This window comes from Sinohyriopsis cumingii, chromosome 7 (genome assembly GCF_028554795.1).
Source record: "Sinohyriopsis cumingii isolate HCF-2022 chromosome 7, ASM2855479v2, whole genome shotgun sequence".
Classification (NCBI taxonomy): domain Eukaryota; kingdom Metazoa; phylum Mollusca; class Bivalvia; order Unionida; family Unionidae; genus Sinohyriopsis; species Sinohyriopsis cumingii.
The window spans coordinates 87,667,921-87,686,412 of NC_142967.1; the positions used below are offsets into that span (position 1 = coordinate 87,667,921).

Sequence of the window (18,492 nt, forward strand, 5' to 3'; positions counted from 1 at the left end):
AACCACCGACCCACGAGAAGCTACCGGCAAGCTCTCTCACATATCCACATTTGCCGAGCCCAAGACTCGAACCAACGCAGACAGAGGTGAGATGGCAGTGATCCGTGACGGACAGCGCTTTAGACCACTCGGCCACTCGGGGCCCCGTTTACGATATAAGTACTGACATAATCTCTCTCTCTCTCTCTCTCTCTCTCTCTCTCTCTCTATATATATATATATATATATATGTGTGTGTGTGTGTGTGTGTGTGTGTGCACATACATGTTTTAACGTCAAAGTGGGGTCTTTGACAGACATCTCTGAAACTGGGGTCTCATGTTTCTTATTGTCGTATCTACTAAATACTGTCAAAAATAACAAAAACCTGGCCTTCTGAAATTAGACACACACTTAAATTTAAAGATATTATTTGTATTTTTTAAATAATAGCTCTTGATGACTTTGACAGTGCGTTCGTGTGTGTGTGTTCGTGTGTGTGTGTAGGTGTGCGAATATAATTCGTGTTTCTTTTATTCTAGTATGAGAAGAAATTTCCGGTGAAAGAAATGTGCGAGTGTTCTGTGTATTACTGCGGCAGGCATACGTCCGATGCATATTTTTGGACCGGAGACACAGTTCAGGTGGTCAGAAAGAGTGTCACCAGCCAAATATTTGGAATGCCGCGGATTTTTCCGTCAGCTCGTTGCTGCCCAACAACTACCCTGTGCAATATATCCGCTTCAGCAAAGTTTGCCACGTCAAAATTTCATGCCAAACTTGAGTACTGTATTGCCTCTTGTTAAACATGTAGAAATGCATAACTACCTTTAGTATACATCGGCTAAACGGGTAGCACTCGTATTTGTCAGTTTGTCATGGCTGAAGAAGAAATTTAAGATTTTCCGTGGTAAAAAAAACACAAATATGTTCGGATTAATTTTGGTTGTATACGAACTAATGGACAAATACAAATAGACAAAACTATTTGCCGACAAAATCGAATATAGATATACAAGAAACATCACCTCTCTCTCTCTCTCTCTCTCTCTCTCTCCAACAAACACACTGCTACAACTAGTACGCAGAAAATAGAACAGCGAGCGGAAATCAGCCAATTTGCAAGTCCCAAATAGGGCATACACGATGATATTTATTTTACTGTTTATTAAAGGACCTGCACCCACTGTCAACTGTGAAGCATGATAATATTCAAGTTTATGGAACACACATTTCAGCCCTGGTATATACACTTTCGTCAGACACCTGGTTCACAGAGGCCATATGGTTTTGTTTCCTTGATGAGAAGCATACATGTCTGAACATGGCTAAGCGCGACCTAATTTTTTATTGTGAAACTAGGTGGAACTCAATATCTGAAACACAGCAGAGCGATATTATTCAAGGAGCTGTAATCCAGGCAGCTAAAACTGACCGTCGTTTCATGAGGAAGACTCCATTCAAGCTTTTTCTATTAAAAAAAATCCCAAAAATCTGAGCAGTTAGCGAAGTCTAACATATAGGTAAAAACAACCCACTTTTGCGAGTAGGTAAAGTAAACATCATGAAAAATCCTTTCTCCACTCTTCATGAATCCTATTATAGTATATACATACAGGGTGTAAACAAACTACTTGGCCATGAGCTTAAAGCAAAAGTCTTGTTTTCTTGTACGACAGTGGTACTAATAAAAATGCATACAGGCATACAGCTTCATGAACTCGAACATGATCTCAGCTTGAAAAATAAACTAAAAATCAATGAAGCATGAAAAATGCGTCACAATGATTAACTGTGTGTAGCAATCATTCAAGTGCATCCATTTAGCTTCACGAATTTTGGCAGAACATAACTGCATTAAAAGAAGATAAATAACGGCGGGACCTGCTTGGCGCAGTGGTTAGCACCTTGAACACGCAACACAATGGATGCGCGTTCGAATCCTACCATCGAATCAGACCATGTCAGCTACCGTGGTGTGCTCTTCGGCAAGGTACACTATTTCTTGTCTTGCTGTGCCATAACAAACCTAAACCAGGAATAAAGGTGTGTATACCGCCAAACACTATAAACGTAACCATAAACTGAACAATTATGTAGAAGACAAATTAGGACTTTTAGCCTCGTTCCCACATGGTAGGTGCTAGGAAACCCACTCAAGACTCGCATAGGACAAAGGAAGAAGGATAAATGATGTGCAGTAAGCCTGTAAATACATGATTTGTTTTACCTATAAAGACGCAGACTCCGACGCGGAGGGAGATGGTACTACAATAACTGTATTCAATTTCATTGTTTTTCTTTAACAACCCTTATAAATGTACAGGGAAGCACTTGCACAAATATCTTCGCACCAATGTTTTTATTCGAGAAAGCTTGCCAGTAGCTTTACGTGGGTCAGAGTGTTTTCGCTGGGGGTTTTCCCCCCGTGTTCTTCTGCTGGTTATACGTGTGTTGCCTATCATGAGGTGAAAAATGGAGTTAAATCCAAACAAGAACAACAACAACCCTTCGAAGACACTAAAGTTCTACTGGGCAAAACGAATTTCTCGGAAAGAAATGATAAGACCGTATTTGACTTTTGAACTGCTGGATGTTGGAACGATGTCTGGTATACTTTATTCATAACAAGATGTTGAGCCCTTTGTAAATTTGAGACCGATTATAGAAATGACTCAAATTAACAAAATTACAGATATCATATCATCATGACACCATTAGCAGCAACAAAAGTATCCAAATGAAAAAAGTACATGTCAATACGATGTTTTGGTTGGGAGGAAAAGCAGTGATATCAATGATAACAGGGATATATATACAGGGTTATATATAGAAGTAGTCATGTTGATATTGATGAAAATGATGACGATAGCTATGTGAATCGCAACAATCCATCATGATTAACTTATCTACATTGGGTTTACGTATGGCAATCAATCTACATTGGGTTTACGTATGGCAATCAATCTACATTGGGTTTACCTATGGCAATCATAACAATCCACCAGGATTTACTGATTTACATTGGGTTTACGTATGGCAATCGTAATAATCCATCATGATCAACTTATCTACATTGGGTTTACGTATGGCAATCGTAATAATCCATCAGGATTTACTGATCTACATTGGGTTTACTTATGGCAATCGCAACAATCCATCAGGATTTACTGATCTACATTGGGTTTACTTGTGGCAATCGTAATAATCCATCAGGATTTACTGATCTACATTGGGTTTACTTATGGCAATCGTAATAATCCATCAGGATTTACTGATCTACATTGGGTTTACGTATGGCAATCGTAATAATCCATCAGGATTTACTGATCTACATTGGGTTTACTTATGGCAATCGTAATAATCCATCAGGATTTACTGATCTACATTGGGTTTACGTATGGCAATCGCAACAATCCATCAGGATTAACTGATCTACATTGGGTTTACGTATGGCAATCGTAATAATCCATCAGGATTTACTGATCCACATTGGCTTTGCGTATGGCAATCGTAATAATCCATCAGGATTTACTGATCTACATTGGGTTTACGTATGGCAATCGTAATAATCCATCAGGATTAACTGATCCACATTGGCTTTACGTATGGCAATCGTAATAATCCATCAGGATTTACTAATGTGCATTTTTGTACGTATGGCAATCGTAATAATCCATCAGGATTTACTGATCTACCTTGGCTTTACTTACGGCAATCGTAATAATCCATCAGGATTTACTGATCTACATTGAGTTTACTTATGGCAATCGTAATAATCCATCAGGATTTACTGATCTACATTGGGTTTACTTATGGCAATCGTAATAATCCATCAGGATTTACTGATCTACATTGGGTTTACTTATGGCAATCGTAATAATCCATCAGGATTTACTGATCCACATTGGCTTTGCGTATGGCAATCGTAATAATCCATCAGGATTTACTGATCTACATTGGGTTTACGTATGGCAATCGTAATAATCCATCAGGATTAACTGATCCACATTGGCTTTACGTATGGCAATCGTAATAATCCATCAGGATTTACTAATGTGCATTTTTGTACGTATGGCAATCGTAATAATCCATCAGGATTTACTGATCTACCTTGGCTTTACTTACGGCAATCGTAATAATCCATCAGGATTTACTGATCTACATTGAGTTTACTTATGGCAATCGTAATAATCCATCAGGATTTACTGATCTACATTGGGTTTACTTATGGCAATCGTAATAATCCATCAGGATTTACTGATCTACATTGGGTTTACTTATGGCAATCGTAATAATCCATCAGGATTTACTGATCTACATTGGGTTTACTATGGCAATCGTAATAATCCATCAGGATTTACTGATCTACATTGAGTTTACTTATGGCAATCGTAATAATCCATCAGGATTTACTGATCTACATTGGGTTTACGTATGGCAATCGCAACAATCCATCAGGATTAACTGATCTACATTGGGTTTACGTATGGCAATCGTAATAATCCATCAGGATTAACTGATCCACATTGGCTTTACGTATGACAATCGTAATAATCCATCAGGATTTACTGATCTACATTGGGTTTACGTATGGCAATCGTAATAATCCATCAAGATTAACTGATCCACATTGGCTTTACGTATGGCTATCGTAATAATCCATCAGGATTTACTAATGTGCATTTTTTTACGTACGGCAATCGTAATAATCCATCAGGATTTACTGATCTACATTGGGTTTACGTATGGCAATCGTAATAATCCATCAGGATTAACTGATCTACATTGGTTTCACATACGGAAAGCAGTATAATGGAAAACCTACCAGAAACTGCACATAGTGGTTATCCTAGACGAAACCCAAGCTGATGGAGTGTGTGTGATTTGGATTTTTAACGTAGCTTTAACAATTTTCAGTCATATCGCTACGCCCGAGTACTAGACATCACCATAAACTGCCACATTGCAGACATCGTAGCGATATGACTGAATTCTTTTTTAAAGTTACGTTAAAATTCCAATACACACACACACACACACACACACACGCACGCACGCACGCACACATATACCGTTTAGGAGGAGTGGCTTTGACCATTGGTTTAGGAGGAGTAGGGTTAACGATTTTTATTACAGCTTCAGGGTGGCCATATTGGATGTTTAGATCGGAACCATTTTCATTTAGGGCCGAGTAGATATCCTACATAGTATTTAGGTGAGAACCCAGTGTTGATATGTCAAGCCAGTCAGAAGGATTAAATCGCGATAAAAAGATCGTCAAGAGGGCCGCTCTGGCATTGCATTTGGATACTGAAGCAACATCTTCAACACCGTGGGCCATATATGTGTGTGTGTGTGTGTGTGTGTGTGTGTGTGTGTGTGTTCGGGACACAGAAAAATGACCCGCTGGCATATAAGGTCCAAAAAATATGTATGTTCCCGGTCGGCCGACCGTTTCTATTCTATTCCTCGGCCGACCGTAACACTCCCCAAACCCCCGTAAAAAAAAAAAAAATCATTTTTTAGAACCGAAATTGATCTGTGCGTCAAATCGAGCCAGTTTAGCAAATCCCCATCTACCTACCCAAATTTTAAAACAAGTGAAATAGGAAACACGTAATTTTTAAGGCCTAGTTGGCCCTGTTTGAACCAGACCATAGAATGAATGAAGAGTAACGATAACAATCTTGTGCTAAAGGACGGGCGGACGGACAGACCATCCCAAAAACTCTGCTTGTCACTGACCATTTCAACTAACACAAATAAGTTATTTGTTCTTGTGTCAGTTGATTAAACAGTGTTACCTATTTGTAATTGCAATAATGTAATCAAAGTACCTTAAGTTTTCAAAAGTAATTACTATGGTTTCTGCTATGTTCATCTTAAGTGATGTAGCCAAAATCATTTTGTATTAACCATAACGGGAACATGAATCTCACACTGTGACAAGTTGAACAACGTTTTAAAACATCGTTTTCGTGTACATGTACAGCCTGAAAAATTTATGTGGAGACGCCCGATAGCGTTTTGCTCGAAAACAACATATTCTGCGGAAGAAAAAGCAAATAAGTTATTTGTTCTTGTGTCAGTTGATTAAATAGTGTTACCTATTTGTAATTGCAATAATGTAATCAAAGTATCTTAAGCTTTCAAACGTAATTACTATATATGGTTTCTGCTATGTTCATCTTAAGTGATGTAGCCAAAATCATTTTGTATTAACCATAACGGGAACATGAACTTCACACTGTGACAAGTTGAACAACTTTATAAAACATCGTTTTCGTGTACATGTACAGCCTGGAAAATTTACGTGGAGACGCCAGATAGCGTTTTGCTTGAAAACAACATATTCTGCGGAAGAAAAAGCAGACATAAAAACTATAAGTAATAAGTAACACGAAAAAAAGTTCAGTTAAATCTGCTTATGGAATTCCCTTTTAACAGTTCAATCTGCTATAATGGAATTCCCTCTAAACAATTAAATCTGCTTATGAAATTCCGTTTACACAGTTAAATCTGCTAATGGAATTCCGTTTAAACAGTTAAATATGCTTATGGAATTCCCTCAAAACAGTTAAATCTGATTACGGAATTCCCGTTTAACAGTTAAATCTGCTAATGGAATTCCCTCTAAACAATTAAATCTGCTTATGGAATTCCCGTTTAACAGTTAAATCTGCTTATAGAATTTCCTGAAAACAGTTCAATCTGCTTATGGAATTCCCTCTAAACAGTTCAATCTGCTTATGGAATTCCCGTTTAAACAGTTCAATCTGCTTATGGAATTCCCGTTTAAACAGTTAAATCTGATTATGAATTCCCTTTTAACAGTTAAATCTGCTAATGAAATTCCCTCTAAACAATTAAATCTGCCTATGGAATTCCCTCTAAATAGTTAAACCTGCTTATGGAATTCCCTCTAAACAGTTCAATCTGCTTATGAAATTCCGTTTAAACAATTAAATATGCTTATGGAATTCCCTCTAAACAGTTAAATCTGCTTATGGAATTCCCTTTTAACAGTTCAATCTGCTAAAGAAATTCCCTCTAAACAATTAAATCTGCTTATGAAATTCCGTTTAACAGTTAAATCTGATAATGGAATTCCCTCTAAACAATTAAATCTGCTTATGGAATTCCCGTTTAACAGTTAAATCTGCTTATAGAATTCCCTCAAAACAGTTCAATCTGCTTATGGAATTCCCTTTTAACAGTTAAATCTGCTAATGGAATTCCCTCTAAACAATTAAATCTGCTTATGGAATTCACTCTAAACAATTAAATCTGCTTACGGAATTCACTCTAAACAATTAAATCTGCTTATGGAATTCCCTTTTAACAGTTCAATCTGCTTATGAAATTCCGTTTAAACAATTAAATCTGCTAATGGAATTCCCTTTTAACAATTAAATAGACTTATGGAATTCCCTCAAAACAGTTCAATCTACTTATGCAATTTCCTCTAAACAATTAAATCTGCTTATGGAATTCACTCTAAACAATTAAATCTGCTTATGGAATTTCCGTTTAAACAGTTCAATCTGCTTATGGAATTCCCTCTAAACAGTTCAATCTGCTTATGGAATTCCCTTTTAACAGTTAAATCTGCTTTTGGAATTCCCTTTTAACTGTTCAATCTGCTTATGAAATTCCGTTTAAACAGTTAAATCTGCTAATGGAATTCCGTTTAAACAGTTAAATATGCTTATGGAATTCTGTTTAAATCGTAAAGCGATCTGCAATATCAGCACAGAGTTGATCACTAGTGCTTTCTGTCGATCAAGGCCTCTGTTCCATCCGGGCTTAGACAGTTTTCAGCTAACTTTTTCTATGTGGTGGTGCTGGTGGTGGGTTACCGTTTAATTCCTTGGGGGACTGAATTTTATTCTGAATCTGTGGGGTTTTTTTCTTCACAAATTAATGCAAGGATATTTGTTCGTGCAATTTGGGGACTGGAAATCCCCCAAACACCCTTTCGCAAATGAAGTAGTCGGTCCCTTAATATAAATACTCAGAAGTGTCTGTTCGAGTTAGAAGTATGTGTAGAGAAATCTGTTTTATCTTGCGAACGTGACTTAACGGTATTAAATAAGTTGACAGTTTATATTCAGCTTCAATTTGCATTCAAGTGAGGAGATGGAGAATTATTAGATTGGTCGGCAAAACATGCCCATTAACGTTTCGAAAACTGGACCATCGGGCTGATAAATCTATCTACGGCTTCTCTTTACTTACGTCCAGGCCAATGATTACTCGATTAGTCTAATTCACTGTACATTACCATAAAATTCCATTATCAGATTTAACTGTTAAACGGAATTTCATAAGCAGATTTAATTGTTTAGAGGGAATTTCATAAGCAGATTGAACTGTTAAAAGGGAATTCCATAAGCAGATTTAACTGTTTAGAGGGAATTCCATAAGCATATTTAATTGTTTAAACGGAATTTCATAAGCAGATTGAACTGTTTAGAGGGAATTCCATAAGCAGGTTTAACTGTTTAGAGGGAATTCCATAGGCAGATTTAATTGTTTAGAGGGAATTCCATTAGCAGATTTAACTGTTAAAAGGGACTTCTACGACACTTAACATATATATGTGTGTTTAGAGTGAATTCCGTAAGCAGATTTAATTGTTTAGAGTGAATTCCATAAGCAGATTTAATTGTTTAGAGGGAATTCCATTAGCAGATTTAACTGTTAAAAGGGAATTCCATAAGCAGATTGAACTGTTTTGAGGGAATTCTATAAGCAGATTTAACTGTTAAACGGGAATTCCATAAGCAGATTTAATTGTTTAGAGGGAATTCCATTATCAGATTTAACTGTTAAACGGAATTTCATAAGCAGATTTAATTGTTTAGAGGGAATTTCATAAGCAGATTGAACTGTTAAAAGGGAATTCCATAAGCAGATTTAACTGTTTTGAGGGAATTCCATAAGCATATTTAATTGTTTAAACGGAATTTCATAAGCAGATTGAACTGTTTAGAGGGAATTCCATAAGCAGGTTTAACTGTTTAGAGGGAATTCCATAGGCAGATTTAATTGTTTAGAGGGAATTCCATTAGCAGATTTAACTGTTAAAAGGGACTTCTACGACACTTAACATATATGTGTGTGTGTGTATGTGTGTGTGTGTGTGTGTTTTCAATTATTTGTATGTCGATTTAAACAAATACGTGGCTTATCGAGGTAATCAGTTTCCTTTTCACAGTTTTCTTTCAAAACGCGAAGAAAACTATATATGTTTGAAATTTTTCAAAATATGCAATCCCTTCGTCTCTTAGTCTAACATGGATTGTTAATCAGAAACAGAGAGCAAGCAAAGTAGTTTGAAATCCCCACATCATTTCAGATATTTTAAGACATGACATGTTTGGGGGAGTTAAGCGTATTTCCTACTGAAAACATGAATCTGCCGAAACCACGTTGTAGTGGCATGGGCAGTGGAATAAACGGGGTTCTAACAAACTTAAGCGACAGTGTATCAAAACCTTCCTGTCTTACACCACCGGCAGGCAGACTTTTTTTTCTCATTCATTATGACTGAAACGTACTTTGTCTCTTTAGTAAGCCCAGATACAAACTCAACACCGTACTTACCAGTTCTTACGTTGCATCGTCACGTGCTCCAAATATCGCGGCCTTCATATTTCTTGAGCCAGAGGTCAATGGATGGCGTAATAAAGACAAACTATGTAGGAACATGACTGATATCAATCGAATATTGATGCCGCGAAATTCGACGATCGTATGGCTAACCAATACTGTCTTGACAAATTGACTGTTTCAAAATAATGCTAATATGTCGGCTTATTGCAAGTTATAAATTGCATATTAACTGCTGTGTCCGAGACGTAGAATTTACTTGTCGATAGCAGGCAGGTAGCGTTCGATGCAATGCTGTTTAATTTTGCTAGTCCTTTTCAAGCTAATAATACCCATTGCCGCTGCCGGTTGGTTTCGGCGAATTCCATGCTTTTGATACGGAATACTCTCTAAGATTACAAATTAAGGTGTTTTACTGCATATGTTTTGGTTTTCTAGTGACTAACACGAGGAAAATGTCTTTAGGTACATGAGTGTGATGAATATCCAATAATAATAATAATAACGCTATTGATAACAAAAACAACAGATGGTTATCCAATCAGTTCAAGAACATTCCCACTCGAACATCTAGCTTATGTATAACGATCTTAAGAGCAAACATATTCAAATGACTTTAAAATCCATTAGAAGAGATATCATGTCCTATTCTGTGACGTTAACTTGCTGTTTACCAGCATTTGTTTTCATCCGTGTTGTTACTGTAGCTGATGTACTATTACATCTTTCCCTAGTCTGTGAAAAATAAGCTATAGCACTGTTAGTCTGCATCCCTTCTGGACACACCGTACTAATTGTATGGAAAAATGGGAACCAGTCTGGAAATGGGTCAACATGAAACACTTTCGAGTACATATGGGTTTTGCTGGCCAGGATTGGTTAATAATGTAGGTTGTTTGTTGTTTTTTTTTAGGAAAAAGAATCTTTTAAGTTATTATTTTAGGAAAAAGAATCTTTTAAGAGCTTATCCTAGTTGTAACTGGAAAAAATAGAGATATTGTTTTATTGATGGAATTTCAGTAGTTTAACAGTTCTGAGTTTGGAACACTCATTATTGAAATTAGCACCTGACCCTTTGGTGCGGAATTGAAAGCACATGTTTCAAACACATGTAGGTCCTGAAAATGCTGTGGCTCATATCATTTTCTCTACACAGAATCTGACATCCAGGTTTCATCTATGCTGATAAATATAACTTTGATCATGAACACTCAGAAATTTAAAGTTAATGAATGTTTAATATGGTGTTTGCATAGGTTTGCTATGGAAACTGAATTAGTACCGCGAGTGATTCAATCTACGCGGCTCTTTCTCGTCCTGATATACACTGTGTTCAGCGACATGCGCATCAAGTTATTTCAATCCAAATAGAATTCAATCGTAGAAATCTACCCCGTCCCTCAATCACGGGCTCATCTATACACAATAGGTCTCCCGTATGTTATAATGAGACAATAGCCACCTCTGTGGTTCAGTAGTTAGCATGTAAAACTCGCAATGAAAAGATGCGGGTTCGAATCCTAACATCAAATTAGCCCTGGTTGGCAACCGTAGTCACGTTCTATTCTAAATCTAAAAGTGAGAATTACCTGAATATAAAATGGGTTTAACGAAGAAGCTGGACTCAAACACGTGTGATTTTCATGCATTTGCTGATATTTTTGTCCTGCGTGAGTCTTAGAAGATCGTGCGTCTTAGAATAGACACAAGCCGGGGGTGTACACACCTTTTTGGTTTTCGCTTTTTTCTTTTACTTAATTTAAGACCACTGAGTCGTATTAGTCACCAAATACATCCAGTTTACCACTTCCGAGGTCCCAGTTGACCATTTCCGAGGCCCCAGCTGACCACTTCCTAGGTTAGTTCACGAACTGGCGGATATAGCCAAGCGATCGAGGAAAAAAAAACAACAACCAAAGAATCCTAAACCCACACAAATATCTCGAGTTGAAGTAGAAACAAACGTGTAAATTTCACAATGAGACAAAAATTATTAGCATTTTTAGCCAAGGACAAAAGTTGTGCTGAAATCATTTTTGCATGGAGGAATTACTATAACTTTTCCACTTTAATAAATTTATGGAGTGGAGGGTGGAATTTTATTTCGAACCAGCACGTTTCCTTACCTCATGATATTCGTTTTTAGAAATAGCTGGATGCATGTTCCTTCTTTGCGACACAAAAGAACAAGAATATATTTTCAAACTATTTGGGGACAACAATTTTGTTTCTAAATAATCCCAGGGAACCAACCTCCCAAGTAAGATTAATTAAATGGCCGGCCCCTTACAAAAACGTAGCAAATGAAAAATGAAAGATTACTGTATTGAAAAATGGAAGAAAGAAGACCACATAAAACTGAACGTACACATACTTGCATCAATAATATAAATCTATTATTTACTGATGACATTTACACCATTGCGTGTGTGTATATATATATATATATATATATATATATATATATATATATATATATGTGTGTGTGTGTGTGTGTGTGTGTGTGTGTGTGTTCTTAAGCAAATTAATTTTTGCAAGGAGGTAACCTTTGTTCCTTGGGATAGATACATAAATATACTTAGATACATAGATAAATAAACATAGATAAATATGATGAACGGCAATTTGATTTTTAATTTTAAACAGTACACGAAATCGGGAGGTTCAGAGTTTATAGCTGTTGACAGGAGATACAGCTAAATAAGGTTACCGGTAGCGACCATGTAAAGCTTGTTAGGACTGAAGTTCGTAGTTTGGACGTACAAATTCGGTTACGTTGCTTAATGTTAATAGTACATTTAATTAAGATGTACACATTAATGCCTAAATATGCACTTTTTTGTATAAACTATAAACCTTCGTTTGTCAGGGACAAATTCTAGCATGTCCAAATGCTTTTTGCTATTTTATATAACGGTGTGCATAGTTATCTAATTAAATATTGCCAACACGTTCATTTTTAATTTCATGTACATCCCGACCTTGGCGGGTAAAAATATTTATCGTGTCGACGTTAATCGTAGGTCTTTTCAAATTGTAAGCATTGCAGCATTTTATTTTCGTCAATTGGTTGAATTCGGTATGCGTTTTGATTCAATATTGGAGACGGAAACCTTACGTGCATTGCATTCAACCATTCAAGTTTACGGGGGACTTGTGCTCAAGCTCAAGTAAAAATCAATGTTTGACTTTAGTGCTGACATAAACATTTGCAGAAATTATTCACAAAAGAAGACGGTAGACTCTAATGTTGACAACATTTCTTGTGGATATTTCATACTGCTTTTGTAAATATTTTATCAGCGCCTTTTGCGTAAATTCTCTTCATCTTAAATTCCAGAACTTAGAAGTGATACAAAAATAAAAGGATACTTTCGCCCCATTTTGATTTTCTCTTCGTTCTTGAAATAATTTGTTTGAAAAAATCAGGCGTATTGAATCCATAAGAATATAACAATAACAGGAGAATTAAAAACGTCATTCCTTAACAATATAGGTTACACAACGGGATATTTATATCAAATGTTATTTTAAGCACAGGTAATTCTTCATGAGAGTTCAATTTGCATAAAGCTTTGTCAGATAGAAATATTGATGAACAACCATGAAGGATAGAAAATACAATTGATCTTACCTGTTTTATCCAGAAAGTATTTCATCTGACAGTTACTTAGAGAATAATATTAGCTTTCTTTAAACATGACGTCAAGCAGAGAAAGAATTCCCTTTAAATAGTATTTGCACGCCACCATTTGCCTGGGTTTCACACAAGTTACGATAATAGCGGTATACTTAGATGGATATCTGTCAGCATTCACCTTGTCTCATAGATTCATATTCAAGCATTTTCAAGTGAGTCCGTATGTAGTGAAACAGTCAACAGTTTATATTAATCCAACTTCAAGCTATATTTCCACATAACTCGTACTATACAGCACGCTGGCTGAGCCTAAAATAACGAACGCTTTAAGAGCCTTCCGGTAAGATCTCGTCCACCAGGGAGGGAAAAACCAAACAACATCCCAGGGTAACCAAGTCTCAGCATACCTTGTCTGTTTGGGAGCGAGGATATTTCCCTAACGCAGGGATTACACTGTTTGGAAAGATAAAGATTGAAAATGGACCTCGACCCCAAATCTATTTCTGGTCGATACAATCTCAACCAACCAAGCATTTGATAACACCTCTCTTCTTCCCCCTCGACTGTGATGGGATATTCCATGTCCACCGTACATAACATCGTTGTCAAAAGTCTCTTTATGAAATAATAAATTGCCTAAGAGATAAAAGTATATCTTAATTTTGCCTGAGGTCAATCATCGTTTAGGTATAAGTCTACGTCGATCTATTATAATTGACAATATGTAAACGACATTCCTACTAGGATTAATCTCACTGTATAGTAGATGCTGACAGTAGATTTTTTACGTCAAGAAATATGTTACCTGTATGAATCACGTGTTGAAGAACACTAAATTATCCAAGATACGTACTATTTTAAAGAAAAAAACAGGGCTCAAAAACAAAAAGCAAACCATAACCACACAGAGCCAAAAAGAGCTGATGAAACTTTCCTTCCATCATGGTACATTTCGAATTCCCGTTTAATGTGCGAAAACAAGATTTTAAAAATTAATTATGACGCAGATGTAACAAATAAGGCAAGATTTCTAGATAGCCATGTAATATTTATTTTCCTTTCTATAGATAAACTCGGCACACTAATAACTTTCATGAAAATACACATCATTTGATAAACGCAGTATGTTGTGCTTGATTCGTATTCATTTAGAGTGACAACAAAGAGCAAGCAAAAATAAACGAAAATAAAAATAACAAACTTGCTGTATCTTGCAATATAACGTGTTCCTTTTACCTCTTTTTATGTCAAAATTTTCAATTAATTTCATCGCATTCCGGATCAGATACTTGTTTCCCATGAGTAAAGAAATCCAATATCTAATTTATATTGAGAAGATTATCGGACAATAAATAGTTTTCCCACCGGAATCTTTTATTAAAAGTAAAATCAATGTCATTCAAATTATTCACACGCTTATTATAAACAAAGAAGCCTTTAAAGGCTTTATGAGAATTTGTTGTAATTCTCTTGCTGGGACAATAATTCACTGAGTAAACCCTTTTTTGATTGTTACCCCACCCCAGCACACTCAATTACAGACACAACATAAAGTACATACCTAGATATATCGTAATGTATCGGCAATAAAGTACGTACCTAGATATATCGTAATGTATCGGCAATAAAGTACGTACCTAGATATATCGTAATGTATCGGCAATAAAGTACGTACCTAGATGTATCGTAATGTATCGGCAGTGCCTTCTTGATTATCAAGGGACACGACTCGAACAATTTTTGTACGTAATAACATGCATGTAATTTGCTAATTATTTTTTAAATAATAAATACTAGTTATACAAAATCATTGGAAATAAAAATCATTAATGTTGCGGTCTCATTCGAGAATCCAGTTAGCTGGATCTACCTGACACGATATTCATACCTGTAATTAGTGCAGTTAAAAGAAGTTGAATCAATAATGTTCACATTGTATGTACTCACATTTGTTTTTAGAAACACCATATGTGTGTTGTTGTTACTGTTGTTGGTAGTGGTGTTTTTTTCAGTTTGAATGGTCCTAAAAATATTTTTTTAAAAACTGTGTGAAATATTTGTGTACCCAATCCTCCTAAATGAGTAGGTCTTTATTCCTGAGTACTAATTAAAATTTGGGACTTAATTACTATGTGCCAGTAATGTTCTACTGTTATTTTCAATCTTAGACACTTAAAATGACTAATAATTCGGCTGGCTAGAAAGGATTTATTATATAAACCTCTCTCTCTCTCTCACGCACACATTCACACATACACTCGCAAACACACACATACGTTATTTCAGGTGGTCTTACACATGATTATGTCTGCTAACAATGATGTCACTTTAAAACCATATAAGCCTGGTCCATTTGCAAACAATAACGACCCTGATCCGCCGTCGCATAATGGGTCGACAGATCAAAGTCTGTATTGTTTGTTTTTCTGATTACTCTTAATAAACTGCATGATCTAGACCCGGTAGATGACGGCAGAGTTGGGCCTATAAAGTTAGCAACTGGACGCAACTTATAAGTAAGTTCAGACGGTAAGAACAAGCAACCATAAGACTAAAAGTACGGTAACATAAGTCACATTTTGCTCATTTCTATTCACCGTTCATGCGACCCACTCTCGTTTAAAGCATTTTTAAATTTCTTGCTTTTAGTCTTATAAACAATTCGAGCCATAATTACAAAATGCCTTTGTTAGAAGCAGAAAATATAGATAAAAGCTTTTACCGTGCATAGTGTAAATTGATCATGTATAGTTAATATTCATCGTGCATAGTGTACATTCATGATGTATAATGTATATTCATCGTGCACAGTGTAAATTCATCATGTATAGTGTATATTCATCATGCATAGTGTGAATTCATCGTGCCTCTGTAAGTTCATTATGTTTAGTGTATATTCATTGTGTATAATTGTACATCAATCGCTTACAGTGTACATTCTGATCAATTATTTTACTTTTTCAGTAAATAAAAATAAGTTTTGATAATTTTCTAGGGAAATAGGGGTGTCTTGAATTCGAACAATAAAGGATCCTCTAGTAACACTCGCCAGGTGTTATTACTTTCTATCTTTCCATTTGATCACAGTCTTGCAGAGGCGAATTAAAAGCTACTTTCGTTTTCATAATCTTGTATACGTCTTTGACACTTGAGAATCATTAGCAACATAGATAGTCAAGGTGTATTATTGACGTTATTTGATTAGATAGTCAAGGTGTATTATTGCCGTTATTTGATTAGATAGTCAAGGTGTATTATTCCCGTTATTTGATTAGATAGTCAAGGTGTATTATTCCCGTTATTTGATTAGATAGTCAAGGTGTATTATTCCCGTTATTCGATCCACAAACTTAAAGGTCAAGTCCGCGCTTTCAAAAAAGAAAGCGGGATGCCTCTATTTTTTTCAGTATAATTAATGCTGTCATTCCATATGGAGATGTTATTGACTTTAAGCATTACGAACAATCTGACACGGTGATTGACAAGCGAAGCTCGTTTCAGCCTGTCCTTTTCAGCAAGCAGTCCTATTGCTATTATTTACTTTGCACGTGTTCTGATTAACACCTGATTGATCACCTGTCGCTGCTAACTGAAATCATATTGAGGCTAGCCCATTATTTATTACATATATCGAGATTCACTAAAAATGTTTTACTTGTTCATAAAATTTGAAACGGTTATGTAACTTAATTTGCTCTCACTCGTCCCATCAGTCATCCAGTCCAACGTGTTACCGACTCCTATTGAGCGACCGACCAGTATAGAACATGGTTCTGTAAGGTTTATCTTGCCATTTTGGTCATTATACTGTGTATTTTAGACATTTCATTTCACATAAATACAGCAGGATTTATATTCACTGCACTTAATTTTAACTTGGTTACATTAGGGGTATAAATATTGAATAAACTACCACCAGAATATGCTGAATAAACTACCACCATAACATGCTGAATAAACTACCACCATAACATGCTGAATAAACTGTCACCATAACATGCTGAATAACTATCACCATAACATGCTGAATAACTATCACCATAACATGCTGAATAAACTACCACCATAACATGCTGAATAAACTACCACCATAACATGCTGAATAACTATCACCATAACATGCTGAATAAACTACCACCATAACATGCTGAATAAACTACCACTATAACATGCTGAATAAACTACCACCATAACATGCTGAATAAACTGTCACCATAACATGCTGAATAACTATCACCATAACATGCTGAATAACTATCACCATAACATGCTGAATAAACTACCACCATAACATGCTGAATAAACCATCACCATAACATGCCGAATAACTATCACCATAACATGCTGAATAAACTACCACCATAACATGCTGAATAAACTACCAACATAACATGCTGAATAAACTACCACCATAACATGCTGAATAACTATCACCATAACATGCTGAATAAACTACCACTATAACATGCTGAATAAACTATCACCATAACATGCTGAATAAACTACCAACATAACATGCTGAATAACCTACCACCATAACATGCTGAATAACTATCACCATAACATGCTGAATAAACTACCACCATAACATGCTGAATAAACTATCACCATAACATGCTGAATAAACTACCAACATAACATGTTGAATAAACTACCACCATAACATGCTGAATAACTATCACCATAACATGCTGAATAAACTACCACCATAAAATGCTGAATAAACTGTCACCATAACATGCTGAATAACTATCACCATAACATGCTGAATAACTATCACCATAACATGCTGAATAAACTACCACCATAACATCCTGAATAAACTACCACCATAACATGCTGAATAAACTACCACCATAACATGCTGAATAACTATCACCATAACATGCTGAATAAACTACCACCATAACATGCTGAATAAACTACCACTATAACATGCTGAATAAACTACCACCATAACATGCTGAATAAACTGTCACCATAACATGCTGAATAACTATCACCATAACATGCTGAATAACTATCACCATAACATGCTGAATAAACTACCACCATAACATGCTGAATAAACCATCACCATAACATGCTGAATAAACCATCACCATAACATGCTGAATAACTATCACCATAACATGCTGAATAAACTACCACCATAACATGCTGAATAAACTATCACCATAACATGCTGAATAAACTACCACCATAACATGCTGAATAACTATCACCATAACATGCTGAATAAACTACCACTATAA

The 18,492-nt window shown here is 35.8% G+C and overlaps 1 protein-coding gene across 2 annotated transcripts in view; it reads right to left on the bottom strand.

The window, feature by feature from the left end:
- LOC149795673 (fibroblast growth factor receptor-like 1) overlaps positions 1-13,685 on the bottom strand; it is a 178,053-nt gene extending 164,368 nt beyond the window's left edge. For both annotated transcript variants that reach the window (XM_089965514.1, XM_089965512.1), the window contains exon 1: positions 13,232-13,685. The gene's annotated coding sequence lies outside the window, so the exon portion shown is untranslated. The remainder of the gene's footprint in view (positions 1-13,231) is intronic.
- Positions 13,686-18,492: the final 4,807 nt, after the last annotated feature.